The sequence below is a fragment of the Varroa jacobsoni genome, unplaced genomic scaffold (genome assembly GCF_002532875.2).
Source record: "Varroa jacobsoni isolate VJ856 unplaced genomic scaffold, vjacob_1.0 scaffold_358, whole genome shotgun sequence".
NCBI classification, from domain to species: domain Eukaryota; kingdom Metazoa; phylum Arthropoda; class Arachnida; order Mesostigmata; family Varroidae; genus Varroa; species Varroa jacobsoni.
In genome coordinates this window covers 292826-303493 of record NW_019213260.1, presented here as the reverse complement: position 1 = coordinate 303493, position 10668 = coordinate 292826, and positions in this window count along the sequence as shown.

Below are 10668 nucleotides of genomic sequence, written 5' to 3'. Positions count from 1 at the left end.
CTCTATGAACCAATGTATCGTAGCAATCAATAGCATTTATGTTAAACGCTGAAGCAGAGGTACAGATGTAACCTTATTACTAATCGCACACGTTCATAAATAAAGGTAAACAATATGTACAATATTTTCGTAATGATTGTTCATTTTAATAAAAAAGAGTGTTAGCGAGACAATAGAAAAGACAATATATCTTTTAAGTATCAAGATATTGCTAGTGTCTGATCGAAGCATTATGTAGGTCTTATACTATACATAGCCTCAAAAAAACCAGACGTCATCTGGATTGAACGCTAAACTAAAGAAAACATGCATTAAATCCATGGTTTTTGTTAAATTACATGTTTTACAAATGCTAATGTATTTGTACGGTTATACCGAAATACGACGTTGTGCTCATTCATTCAGCCTCTAAGCCTTTTTGGTGCCTTCTACACAGTCATTATACTATTTTACACCTTTCCAGCATGAACATCGTAAAAAGGATGATGATTCTAGATTCTACGTCGATGACACGCCAATAATGAATTCAATCCAAAGCTGTCGTATGACCTTCGGCAAACCTTCGAATATCATTTAAGCATTCTTATAATTTATTTTCTAAATATTTATAAAAATCTATTTTCCTTCTGTTTGACTTGCTTTTTATTTCACTGTAACATGATATGAGCAATATAAAATGTAATTTAATTACTATGTAATGCATATAAGAGTACAATAATGTACAATAGTAGGGTACGGCAAATGTGCACAGGATGCATCTGTGATAGCGAATAGAATTTATGAAAAGAATCATACGTAATAAATGCATGCATGCATGCCGCACTCATCACTTTACAAACCCTGCAGCTAAATCTAGTGCTTGACTCACACGTCACTATCATAAAGATTAAATCAGTGCATTGGAGCAATGCTTTTGGTTGACTAGAAAACGGTAACGTTAGTATAGCGAACTAGCTATCAGGCGGTCTAATGCTCGTCCGGTCACGCGACGGAAAAGTTGAAATGAATAGCCAGACGGGGCGCAGTAGAAGAGATAGAAGTAATTGAAACCAGTAGGAGGAGCGCACTATACAGCGAACATAGGAAGTATAAACAATCTAGACGAACGACCAGACGTTTTGAACCAGACACAGATGAGCAGAAAAAAGTCACGCAAAAGGAACCGTCTGAACTGCACCTAAACTTAAGCCACATAAAGTGCAGTGGAAGCGGAATAGACAAAATATTCGAGCGGGGAACGGCATTTAACAGGCCAACCAAACCTTAAGGCTAAATTGCTAGGGATGAGCAAACACTTTATTTAATTTATCACATCCCTGCCCAACCTTCGCCATTTCCATCTAACCGAATGGAAGAAAAGGGTATATCGGTACTATTTATATTTTTATTTAATAACTTTTGTAGCTTTACCTTCGCATCACGTCAAGTTAAATCGTGGTACGTACTCTTGAGCTCCAAGGCGATCACTGGCCAAATATTAGGATACGAGAAACCTCTACTCACCTGCCAGACGCTTCGAGTTTTACATCCGCAACTACTGCTAAATTTCGTATCAGAGGCATAATACTTTGCGCGAAGATTATGGCTACATTCAATATCTATATCACACCGTATAGTTTCCAGGTGGTCTAGTTATCATTGAATCATCACGGGGATTTCTATATTAGACTAGGTATCAGCATGAGGTTTATCACTACCAAAATTGTGTGTTTTTTTACTAACACTGTGTGTATGTGTGTAAGATTTACTGTGCGTGGGTTTTTACTAAGAAACGGAGTAAATTTCGTAGTAGACTGCTGATGGGTGGTGCTATGTGCACAAAATGAAAATTCGCAGTGTATCCTGTGAGATTTGGTTTTAGGGATTGAACCATGTCTCTGATTTCGAAACGACTATGCTGAAGTGCAGGCTTTGATATGGATGTTAGCTTATGCGCGTTACAGCGAGTTCGACCAGTCGATTTCCGATTCCAATATTTCGTAAGAACTGTATTTTAGATCAAAGAGCCGTGACAATATGAAATAATCAACAATTTACGAATAATAGCGAAATCTCTTGAAACAAGAAACGAAAAGACAACGATCATACGTCTTTATATATAGACCTTGTCAACCAATAGTGAAAATCAGAAATCTAAACATTTTGAAAAATTCTATCCATTTCACGGTCCGGATTTAAGAAAAAATCGGAGCAGTATGAGTAAAGAGCTTCTACAATGTATATAACACATATTTGAAAAAGACATAGCAAACAATAAACCAATGCTAATGTAACAACCTTAACCATGAAGGTAAAGCTTCTCATATACTTTGTATTTGTCAAATAAAATATCGCAAGCAGCCGCAGATCTTATAAAAAGGGCTGAATTTGTGTGAAATGAGAATAATATACCATACACGTAAAGAACACGAATATATTTTACAATAGATAGTTTCACACAAACGTCGACCATGATCCTCAAAGCTAACAGACAGGTTGACTTTCCTACATATCTCGCTGAAAAAGTGATCTTGGAGATTTAAAAAAAAAACGATTCTTATTTGGCGATGTCTTAACTTAGTAGTTTAGTTAAAAAAAAATGGAAATATTAAATTTTAAGACATGTATTTGCGCAGTTCTGCAAGCAATAGAAATATAGCGAAAAAGAGACCTAGTAGACGAATCTAATTCCGAAACATCCAATTCCGCTCAAGAGGCTTGATTAGTTTTTTAGTTGCTTTCAATAGTAGTCAAGAAAAAATGTGTTTTAAATAAAATGTAACAAAATATACTTTAGCGGCTTTCGGTAGTCACCAAGACAATATAGCAAAGCTAATATATTCAGTCTATACGGGATTGTTACAATACCAATGAATGGCCCTGTTCAAAATGGCCCAAGTCAGCGCAGTCCACTACACACAGCGCACTAATACACACGACGTATCTGCTCATATATTTTCAAAGTACAAAATAGAACAGAACTGGCATATGTTTGTCAATGCATACCAGCGAAGGCACCATTCGAGGGCGATTCGTTTTAAACCTCAGTGAACCAGGCAGTAGCCAGAATCACTTCAACACTTCACTTTTTGCTCTGCCAGTGTAAATAAGCGTTCACAGAGCGTACCGAATTTCGTATTCAAAAAGCTCCGAAATGTTCCATATTCGTATAAATACACGCACCGTTAAAATGGCCGAAATTGTTTTCTACTTAAAGCTATTTTGAAAGCTGTACGAACTAGTGCATCAGCGTATTTATATGAAATAACATTTGTGAATTATAGCAAGAAATATTTGCGGCTCACTTCTGCAAAGCTTAATCATCCGCTGGTTGCATACATCCAGTTTTTCTGAGGTCAAGTATCAAAAGTTGTAGGAAACTCCATGGAATTCATATCTGCATACTGTAAGGTTGAATCGACTTTCAATTCGTATCGAGGGATATCTACCAACACGGATAAGATCATTCGAGGCTTCTAACGGCAAGCTCAGATACAGGAAGGCCTTGTAGCAGGTGACAGTCTCAAATCACTTTTGGTTAAAATCTAGCACAACATTGATGAGCTCTCTAAAAGACATTATACGAGTAGCCGTAACGAATTTGGTGACACTGATGGACAAATGTGCTTGACATTGTTGATATAGACCTTAAACTCAATACGCAGCCTTTATATACCTAGTAATTCTCGTTTTTCAAATGCCTCTCTTTACTTTGAATACGATAGAAGAGCTTGGGCAGGCCTGTCTTCTCTTAAAGGAACGTCCTATAAGCTTGACCCTAACGCTAACCTCGGGCTCACTACTTACAGTTTAAGAGTTACCACATGCAGACAAAGCCGTACCCGTATGCTCGTATCCGAATAGCACTTGAACAACCCGTTATCTTCGCAGCTTGGACTCCACAACCCGTTTCCCTCACCTAGTGGTTTCCGCCAATTGGTTTTAGGAATCTGTCCACATAACCGTCAACTGCTATTCGATCCATCGTCGTTCATTAGACTTGACGAGTCGGCATTCGCCGTTTGCCGACAAGAACGAGCCAGCTACGATTATCTACCCTGTGTTTAAACAACCGTCGTCGCGCATTTATTCTAAAATTTATATTATTATATTACAACATATAATTGTTCTATTTTCCACCGATTGTTCCACATAAAAAAGGCTGCAAACAATGTAGTATATGTCGAATCGAATGAAATTCTGGTAAATGGGAAGAGCCATACATGGTCTTGGCAGGGCGTCGTAAGGCTAAACATAGATTTTCTTCCGACTATGCTGGTTCGCCTAAGAATGCGTTGCCGGCTCTTGAAATGCAGTAGACGAAACGTATTCGCATGGGAATGTTTCAGATGACCTTCTTTGCTAATTGAAGAATCACTATTAACGCCATCATTTGAAAAAAAGAATATTTCTGCAAATCGATAATGACTCAAATCGTCAACCATATTGTGATTAACCATCTTTGCTCGGAGAAACCGCTGTATCATGTCTTAGCTCAGTAAGTCAATCTAGCCATTCATAAAAAAAAGTTTGTAAAACCTAGGCAAACCTCTTAATGCCAAAAAGTGCGGGGTGATTTAGAGGAATTTCATTGTTCGTACAAGAAGTGAGCGAACACGCCGCTTATACTTAGATTGAGTCAACATTTAACTGCAATAAAGCTAAAGGAAAGGTTTAAGGGTATTGTCTTTACCTATTCATTATGATACTTGAAATACTGCGATGGATCACAGGCAGTGCTATAGAAAAGGTTGATCTTTGCATCATAAAGTCGAGATATATGCGAAGTTAAGTAGATGTTTAAGTATTTCGTCTACCGATAGGCCTGTAGCCCAAACGTTAGACAAGTCGGAATATTATGTATTTTTCAAGAAAAGACGAAACCTCTATATATGTATATATATATATATATATATATATATATATCGGATTCTTGAAGGTATCAAGAAGTACAGTTTGAACTCATGTATATATGCTTGCGCGCCCACCAATTCACTTCATCAGGTTTGTGTTTCCTATAGTTTAATGGATTCAGTGGAAGTCGACACATATATTGGAGGCTAAGAAGCGCAATCGACATTTGTTGAACGGTAAACTCAACATAATTATGGGGTACAGGCCTGTTGTTGGTTCACCGGGATCAGAGCCATCGGAACCGCAGTCGCAGAATCAAAAGCACTGAATCACTAAGGTACCACGGCACTTAACAAAGAAGAGGCTCAGCAAAATCAAGCTAGATCGGACCAGATGAATACCTACAGACGTTGTGACTGCGGCCTTCCTTCGCCAAGCCAAGGATATGGAAACTGCACTAAATGATGACGGTCCTAGCAGCGGCACTCATAAGGACAACTAGTTTGTTGCTCTAGCTGGTTCTGCTGAAGACGATTTCCGTTGAACCTTCTCCTGTTGCTGCTTTTTGGGCCGCCGTATCTAGTTTGGCCATTTCTCTTGGTTTCCTCAGACGGTCCAAACAGCCGGCACTGCCGGCAGTTCCACGTTTTTTGGCCCAATTCTCTTCGACTAGCGATTGTTCTTCGAGAGACGATGAAGAAAATAAGCTCCGCAAAAACGTTTTAAACGCTTCCGGTTTCAAAAACTAGTCGCCCGCCCCTGCAGATCGTATTACGCGCCTAGATCAACTCTCCTCTTGTTAGGAGTGAAGCATCATTAACACAAAACGCTGGTGATTCAAGACTTGGATCCGGAATCTAGGCTGATATGATTTGTGGAAGCAGGCTTTCACACGATGCGTATGAACGGCATGTAAAGTCGAACAAATTACAAAATGTAGGTATGTCCAGGAACCTATTTTGGCAAGTGACTTAGCAGATGACAAGTAATGCAAGCCAATCGAATTCATAGTATTTCATTCAATTCAGTTGAAGGCTATGTTTAGAGTTCTAAAGAATCAGCACGATTACGTTTTGAACCATAGCATAGTCCCCTGGTTTAGCAAGAGTACAAAAAAGCAAAAATATAATTTTAGGAATTGGCCGTCACAACAGTTTCTTGTAAACTACTCTTTATGCTGCACGGGTTGTAACCTTGTACAAATTTTAGCACGGTTGTCGTATATCGTTTGCATTTTAATGTTTCTGTTTTATCTTGTTTATTGATAACAGCTAAGCTCAGGCAGTGCAGTATGAGTAATGTATCCCAAAAGCAGGAATGAAAAGGAGCACTGAAAAAATGGTGTTCTATACGGTGGCACGCCTTCAATAGCTTTAATCGTCCAAAGTGTAAGAATATTCTTTCGTTTTTTAAGGGAATTTTACAGAACCGTGGGTTGTATGCCACACAGGAGTGTATTTGAACGGTGCATTCGAACTCCAATGCATATGCTATAATTGTCTCTTTTCTAAAATGTTTTGACTGGGACCTCATTAATGCAATATACCTATAAATAAGGTTTTGGCCAGAATTAACTTTTTTTTAATGGAAACCTATATGATTGTAATATCAGTGTAGAGGTTTTAGACGAGCACTAAACTTTCTACTTGAACATACGATTTTCGGAAATAATTGTAAACCACGAAGATCATTATAAACCACTTACTGGCTAACTTGTCTCAAGACCTAGACATATGAAGTGTTAATTCTGCTACTCTGCTTCGCTTGGGAATATTATTTACCAATAAAACACGTAAACGTGAAATCAAATTGAAGTGTTTAGCAACGTTTTTTTGAGTATTTATTAACTTTGGATAAGTTATAAAAATAAATGTTACGACTAAACTTCTCCAAGAAGCGTGTCTGTAGTTTAAAAAGTTTACGGTTTTGTTATAGTAGTTTCTTTTGTTATTTTTCTAAAAATGGTTTTTTTTTTATCTTTGTTTGGGTGCATGTTGTACAGCTTCCAACATGCAACTTCCAATAGTAAGTGTCGTTAGAAATACGTTAATTTTACTAAGAGGTTACTAAAAAACGCGTATCACCGATGTATTCATACCTGATTTTAAGGCACGAAGTGCACAATTCCACGCTCTGGGACTACTTCTATTTTGACAGCTGTGGACCATTTCGGTTATGTCTCGTTGTGTCTCTGGTGTATTGGTCTTTTACCGTAACATGTGTGTTTGTGTCGGAGTGTCGAAGCAAGGCTTATCTATGTTGTTCTCGTGGACTCATTCAATTTTTCATGCATGTTTTTTTGTTAACGTTGCTGTCCTTGTTAACCTTTTTCGTGTAGGGTGACTTCGCAGTAACCCTATATGGAAAAGTATTTTTACGTGACCTTAAGTAGCTCACGGTGTCAGTTTTGTGCAATCTGTTTTGATATACGGACTAATGGGAATTCCAGATTAATGCGAGTATTTTCTCGGTTTCCCCTTCGAAGAGTGTTTTATCTTACATTCCGTGTCACCAAAAAATGTATGATCACTACTGAGGTATACTTTCTAATACTTCCGTGTCATTATTCTTGTTTAGCTTCTATTGCAGTAACTACTAAAGATTAAGTACCAAGTACGAAACCGGTGCTTTTTAATTATTAGTTCACTATCTTTTTGGCATGTTCAAAGTATTGTAAAAGCTTTAAAAGTAGTTTAAAAGTTTTATATAGCTAGATATGATGTCATCGCTGTATAACAAGACCTCTATCTAAATATACCAAACACTGCTAAATTGAACATTGCATTCTATAGTTGGCTATTGGGCAGTGGAATATTAACTTAGAATTTAGATTAAAAATTCAAACGTCTGGCTGACAGTCGAAGTATTCATATGCTTGATTAACTTGATATTTTAATATCATAATACGTAATAAAGCTATTAACAAACTTTTCTCTTGCGGCTGAAACTTGCATTGCCTGAATAAACTGGCTTGGTTTAAATTGTGCAAGATTGGTGCAAAGGACGAATATAATAATTGTGTTGCGGTGCCATATGCCGATGCTGCTGTCAAAGTTATCTGAGGACTTTCGCCTTTGGATATCCTTTACATACGACAAGCAAAAATATGGCTGCAAAGATATTTACTGTTAGAGTTAGTAGGAAACTCTATAATGTAAGTAAATGTCTTCTTGGACTACCACGACAGCCACTATTATTCAAAGTGAGTACAGCTGGATAGGGGAAGCTGTTGTGTCCTGACCTGATTCCCCGACGGAGCTCAGTCTTTGGCTTCATTGCACGCGTTCCCTTTATATCTGTCTCACGAACGCCATCTAGCGGTGGGATGCATTCATATATAAATAAGGCATGTATGCACGGCCGCACTAGCCGCTCTGTGGTTGGCGCCTGGACCTTTGTGTTGCTAGGGCTAGTGCTGATACCGGGTTGTATTTTTTCCGTATTGGCTGACACCAGCGGAGCCATGTTGTCGTTTCTCTACTCCTATTCAACGCTCGCTTACCGTCGGTTATTGCCTTGTTTGGATGTTTCCCGCTGGAGCTAGTGGTGCTGCTGTAGATGAATGCTTCGGTGGTTGTGCCACACAGCGAGGAGGCGGTACACAGCAGCGACTGACTGGCGGACCCGCCTCCTAGTAGGCCTCCTTATGAAACGGCAGGCGATGATGCAGACGGTCCAGACGGACAAACAGACCTACAAGCATAGAAACACCACATACAAAGCAAGGCAGAAAGCACCCAAAACAGTCACACAGACACACATGACGGTACGCATACGAACATCAGCTCAGGAAACCTTAAGTCTATATAAAACTCAAGTAGCATACATTCCTGGCTAAGCCGCGAACTTGGAAAGGCCAAGCTGAAGCTCCTCCACCTATGTGTCCGGACAAATGACAATGACTGCGTATCGATAGAAGAGTGAGCATTGAATTAACAATTTAAGATTAATAAGAGCGATAATATTTGAAATCCACTCTCAAATGGTTCTATCTTCTCTCTCATTTGAGTGGACTAGCGGCTACGCAGCTTCCATGTGCCTTGTCGAACAAGCTGGTTAAATATCCTCTTATGAAAATTATCCGTTTGATCGATTTTATTCGACGTTACTAAACTAAATTCGCCCATCCAGAACTTTTAGCCGAAAACGTTATGGAAGTCATCGAAGGTCAAGGTTTAATAAAACTACCGTAACCTGCTCCAAAAGATAAAGCAGCCGATTTAGAGTGGGAGGATGCGCATCGATCGAGGACAAACCACAATCATACGTGGTGACGACGTAAATACTTAGTTTTCTTCTTCAAAAGAAGTGTTTGGTTATTTGTATGATACGATTGCATGCGTAAATTGCATGCTCTCAAGTCCATATCTAACACCAGGCAACACCGTCGCCATAAGAGCAAGAAAGAAAAAATGGTTTCATTTAGATGGGAACTATAGGTAAGCCTAATTACCACATCGCTTACATCATTATATATTTGAAATCACGCCCTGAAGCAAAACATCGGTCTATTGCAAGGAAAAATTGGAAAAATATTCGGTTACACACAAAGAGTATGGCTTTGGAAGCGAGAAAAGAACGGCTGATTTATATATTTTCCCCATAACGTGCCTATGTTTGAAAGATGGCGTTTGTGTTGTGGATGTACTTGAATATCTTGTAATTCTTGCGCTGGGTGTATTTTATTGTGAGGCTAAATAAATTCCGAGTGCTTGACTTCTAGTATTTCCCTTCAATTTAACACAGAGCAAAGGTTATGACAAATTCGTCGAAAATACTCTCCACACTTTTCATTAGAGCCTTTGTCGGAAGATGCAGGTAAAACCTATGTTTATCCTATGTATAAGTTGTTGCGTACTAGCAACAACTACACACGTTTGGGTGTACGACCATATATGAGTATTACTATGAACATGACATTTGGGTGTTCCGCCATTGAGTGTTGTCGTCTAATAGACTTGTGTCAGTTATTGATATCTATTTTAGGTGAAACAAATATAGTATGAACACTAAAGTACCAGTATCTATTAAATACAACAACGGCATACATAACAAAAACGGGAGCTCATAAGGCGAGGAGAGCAATCAGGGAAGACATACATATAGAGGCAAACGTGTTTATTGTTCATAGTTTCTGGTTAATGGTGAAATTAATTTAGATTAGATTCAGAAAGGTAATCACACTTTTCCTTTGAAGTTCATGAAGCATTTTTCGTTTAGCCCTTCTTCTAGCCTTCTAGCGTCCAAATACTAGGAGCAGAATCTATTGATAAGCATGTTAATTATCGCCGAATAGTATCTTACTGGAATGCCAAAAGCCATTATAGGTGTGACACATGCGGTCAACAAGAGCATTATCACAAAAGGCTTTGAATTGTATTCTACAGGTACTAAGAAAAATACGAGGAAATTAAAAAAAAATGAACTCACCAATTATTTACATATCTTCCTAAAACATTTAATACTAGTTCAAAGGATCCGATAAAAATTGTCGCCAATTTTCATATTTTCGGGGCACGTGCATCTATACCTAATACGAAAACTGCCAAACTTTAAAATAAACAAAATGTAGTTAGCCGTTTTCCCAGAAATGATCTATTTTACGGAAATTTCTAACGAGGGTAAAACAGGTAGTTGCGATGCGACTAAATCTATTTGGCTTAATGGTATAGCCTGTAGAAGTATACTTGGACTGAACATAGAGTAAACTATTACATTTCTGAATTTGAACTTAATCGAGTGAATCTCTATGATGAATTACTTTTGGGCATTCCGAATAGGTGGCAAGAAACGGTCGCAGATCCGAATCGTTTACGAAATGCAGATCTGAGATAA